Source organism: Echinops telfairi, unplaced genomic scaffold, assembly GCF_000313985.2.
Source record: "Echinops telfairi isolate 266 unplaced genomic scaffold, ASM31398v2 ScPeMD7_7467;HRSCAF=8505_1, whole genome shotgun sequence".
Taxonomy (NCBI): Eukaryota; Metazoa; Chordata; class Mammalia; order Afrosoricida; family Tenrecidae; genus Echinops; species Echinops telfairi.
The window spans coordinates 4,954,588-4,959,679 of record NW_022111368.1 but is presented as its reverse complement, the minus strand read 5'-3'; positions in this window follow the sequence as shown (position 1 = coordinate 4,959,679).

The window sequence follows — 5,092 nt, the reverse complement described above, 5'->3', positions numbered from 1 at the left end:
TTGATGTGCACTTACTCTTTATATAAAACTCTCTCTTATATGAGTTTCTGTGGATTTGTTTCTCTAACGTACCCAGACTAACACACCTCCCATTGTTGATCATCTCGTATTAAACACTTAAATAACTGATGATACCAGCAGCTCTAGAAGATACTTGAGAGTCCCAAACTTTCCTTTCAACCAATATGAGGCTCAAGTGATCTTAGTGAACGTTCATTAGTCCCTCCTTCTTCTCTTTGTTCATCAGTGCAGTGTACTCTCTGACATGCTGTAGGGCTCAAATATTGACAAAGGCATAAATGTGTACAAGTAAGTACCATCTCTTAAGGGCAGGTGAAAACTCACAGCCACTGAGTTAATTCTGACTCAGGGTCCCCCTAAGAGTAGTGATACCAGGAGGGTAAGAGAAAGGTGGGGAGGAGAAATGGGGAGCCAATCACAATGATCTACATATAACCCCCTAGAGTAGAACTGCTACCTTGGGTTTCAGAGGCTGTAACTCTTAATGGGAGCACAAAGCCTCATTGTGAACCTGCAGAGGGACTGGTGGTTTCAACTTGCTGACCTTGCTGTTTTCATCCCAACACATGTATCCCCTTATACCAACAGGGCTTCTGTAGTGGCAAGTTGGAGAATCCCCTAATTGAAATTGTAGGATGGCCCCTAAAGTGAATTAAATAATAACTACGTTGAATAGTTGATAGAGAACTTACCAACAAAACAATACCGCGTGGCCTAAACTACTACAGATGACTGTATAGAAATAGGTGATTTAGGTGAATTAGGCATATGTCGAAATTAATTGAAAGTATTGCACTAGAAGTAAAGCTAGTAAGTAAGTATACGAGCTCTACTACAAACTGAGACTTAAATGTAAATTTTGTGAAATAAGGTTTTTGTACAAACCCTTAAAACCCTTAAAACCTTCAGTCAATTCTAACTCATAGCAACACTATAGAACACAGTAGAACTGCACCCTGTAGATTCCTGAGACTCACTTTTTACGAGAGTGGAACGCTTGAAAGGGCTCTGTGTAATTGGTACATGCTATTAAGTCCATTCCAACTCCTCGTATCCTGTCATTCACTGCCGAGTCAATCCAGACTCACGGCAACACTATGGACAGGGTTGACCTGCCCTGTGAGTTTCTTAGACTGTAACTTTTACCTGTTTACGGGAGTAGAAAAGCTAGTATTTCTCCTGAGTTTAGTTCAGTTAATTCACCATATAGAACATGGGAAAACTGGCTCAGGGTTTCTGGGCTGAAAGCTTGGAGTAGAGAGCCAAGTCTTTCCTCCTATAACAGCAGTAGGCTTGAACCTTGTAATTAGCAGTCAAACACTTGAACATAATGCCACCAGGGCTCCTACAATTTCCCTTAAAAATACCCCGAACTCACTCCCATTTAACCAATTCTCATTCATGAATGATCCTGTAGGAGAGAGTAGCCATGACCCCTTTTGATTTTCCAGGCTGCAAATCTTTAGAGAAGTTGTCACCCTCCCTCCTCTTTCTCCCATGGGGTAGCTGGTGCCTCCAAACTGTGGAGTCCTTAACAGGTCCCTAGGACATGCAAAAGTGCACCCTGGACTACTGCCTTCAAAAGGGTGCCCACCTGGACTACTGCCTTCAAAAGGGTGCCCACCTGCACTGTGGGGTAAGCATTAGGTTGCTAACAGAAAGGTTGGAAGTTCAAACTTACTAGTCACTCCTTAGGAGTGATGACGCTGTCTGCTGTCATAAATATTTCGTCTCAGAGACCCTCCCTATACAGAGTCACTGGGAGTCAGTGTCAAGTGGCAATGGGTTTGCTTTTGCTTTTTTTACTCTCCTAAAGGTAATTCAGACTCACCTGGTGGCACCATGGAAAATGGGCTTAGCGATCAGCTTCCGTACTATTACAACCATGAAAGCATTTAAGAAGTGCACTTCTAACTCTGAAACATATGGAGTTGCCCCGAGTTGAAATCTACCTGACTGTAATTGGTGTGTTTTGTTCCTTTTTCTTTAACAGCTCTAGAATTTTCCTCAGAGTCTGTCGCAGCAAAATTTCACTTTCATTTCCAGCAACATTATTTTAAAATAAAGTTATTCTAAAACCTTGTTTCCCCCCAGGTTTTATGTGAAATCCCTTCAATACATTTATTTGTGTTTCCCCCAAGATATGTTGAAGTCCTAACTTCTATTCCTGTGAATGTGATCTAATCTGGAGAAATGGGATTTTTCTATGAAGGAGTCGTAGTGGTACCGTGGAGAAAGCATTTGTCTGCTGATGGAACGGTGGGCAGTTTAAACCCACAAACCACTCTGGAAAGAAGGTGTGACAGTTGGCTTCCATACAGACTTCGGTCTTGGAAACCCCATGCCCCTAAACCAAGCCATTGCTATCTAGTAGATCGTCTGACTCATGCTGACTCTATACACATGGAGCAAAACTTTCCTTTACAATAATTCTCACAAGATTAGTTCCAAGAAATATAGAAAAAAAGCCTCACTATCATGGAGTTGATTCTGATACATAGTGACCCGGAAGATGGAGGTCAAATGTGCCATTTTATGAAACTGTGGTATCCCTCTGTCACCTCCGCAGTCAACCACCACCTTCTTCCTGTTTGTGTCTGCCCTGTGTCCCGGGGTTCTGCAATTTGCTGCAATGACCACCAAGAACTCACAATGTGAATGAAAGTGGCTCGTATTATTGTGAGTGCCGCTAAGTCCCAAATGCAAAATTCAGATCTGGAGGATCTTCATCATCCCCAAAGCTATGGGAGCTGGTGACATTAAGTCATATGATAGGCCAGAACTCAAGTCCCCAGAACTGGAGGTCCAACAGAGAAAGGCATGCCAGCTGCAGGGTCAGAAAGAGGCTCCCCACTCTGGGTTTGCTTCTGTTGCTGGTAGTGAGATCTACTCCCCTCTTTCCAAGATGGCTCACCTTATACCAAACAGGATGGCAATCACTCAAAGCCGAATCGTGTAATACAATAAGTCTCTTTGCCCAAACTTCTTACCCAGATCCAAGCTATTTGGTGGACATAACAAAAATTAAAAATGAATCATGGTGCTGCAAAGAATATTGAAAGTGCCAGGGTCTGGCAAAAGAACAAACAAATCTGTCTTGGAAAAAGTACAGCCAGAATGCTCCTTAGAGGCTTATACTTAGGACACGTGGGCATGCTATCAGCAGAGACCAGTCCCTAGAGAAGGACATCATGCTTGGTAAAGTAGAGGGGCGTGAAAAAGAGGAAGGGTTCCAGTGAGATGGATTGACAAGAGGTTACAGCAGTAGGTTCAAACACAAAAACAATTGTAAGGAAGAAACAGGACAGGCAATGTTTCGTTCTGTTGTACATAGGACTACTCTGAGTCAGAACTGACTTGATGGCACCTAACAACACTGGAGGATCCCTGGTCCTGTGTTGGGCTACTTATGCTTTGGGCTGCTCACCACAAGGACAGCAAATCCACAACGGTGCCATAGGAGAAAGATGGGGCTTTCTGCTCCCATAATGATTCACAGCCTTGGAAACTCACAGTTCTACTCTGTCCGACAAGGTTGCTATGAATTGCACTCAAACGATGGCAGTGAGATTTTTTGAAATATGACTAGAAGAGCCACAAATAATTCACTTCCTTGCATCAGGATGGTAAATCTTTACATCCTGGTGCCCATCTTTCTCCTGTGGAATGAATGACTAGGCTATTTGAACAGTCAGCCTCGCAGTTAACACCCCAATGTCTAACCCACAGTGCCACCAGAGCTCCTTTGTAAACCCTATAGGTTGGTTCTAGTCTGCCTTGTAGGATCACTATTATGTGGAATCCACTTAACAGGGATGGCTTTTTAAAACAAGTTTAGGGAGATTAAAAGACAATAAAAAACACACAATCTCACTGCCATCTAGTCAATGCTCATAGTCGTCCTATAGGACCTAGAACTGCCTCCTGTCCGTTTGTAAGATTGTAACTCTTCATGGGAGTAGAAAGCCCTGACCTTCTCCCTCTGGTAGTTTTGAATTGCTGACCTTGCAGTTAGCAGCCCAGCTAGTAGCCCCAGCTAGCAGTTCCTTATCAGTTACATCACATAGGGTTAGGTTGCGTGCTAATCTCAGTGTCTTCTCAGGAGGAGTATTTAATTTAAAAGGGAGGGAAAAAATAGACACCTATGAACATCTGCTTAAACGAAGAGGTCAGGAACTACCTGGAGTTTTGTGAAACAGAACAATGTATGGCTCTCCAGAAAGTTTACATAGCCCTGAGAAGCCCTGAATGTATTTCCACCACTATGTAAAAATAAATTTCATTCTTTAAAACCAACTACCTTGTTAAAACAGCCCTGGGACACCCTAACCCATGGCTACCCAGTCGTTTCTGGAACCTCAGTACTGTGCTGCTCAGTCTCAACCCTGAATACTTAAGACATGTTTTAGTAAGTGCTCAATGGAGGCTTGTTAAATACCGGTAACTGTACTTTTCATCCTCAAACAGATACTGAAAGTTTACCTTTTCCTGTGTGTGCAATTGTTTTTGTGTCACATAATTGTGAAAAACAAATAGGAAAGGGTTGACTCAGAGATTTTTTTTGCAAAAGCCTATCTTTCAACTTAAAGGAGCCCTCTTCCGTCCTGGGCGCTTTCACAACCAACCGTCAAAATAAGTGTTATCACTGTTCTTCACAAAGACCCAGAACTGCCTCTAGGTCAGGACCTGGGGCTAAGTCATTGACAGGGAGCAGGTGAAGCAGAGCTCTAGCGCTTAGGGTTTGAACGTCAAGTTCCAACTCAGCGCATAAAATGGTCACCGGTCTCCCTTCACGACGAAACCCACCCCTGTGTCGTCCGTTGAGCAAACAGCACCAGGTGCGGAGGCTAAAGGAAGTTTCTGCGGCGTCGCAACTGTCAAAGGGCCGCCCTCCCAGCACTCGCCACCTGGGGCTCCGGGAACCGCCCCAGCCCATAGAGGTGGGCGGCTCCGCGGCGCGCCCTTTGATGGCGTCATCACGCGTGCGCACGTATCTCCCCCGTTGCGTCACCGACGCAGACGGGGCTGGAGTTCTCGTCTGCGCCTGCGTGGGGAACAGCTGGCGGAACCG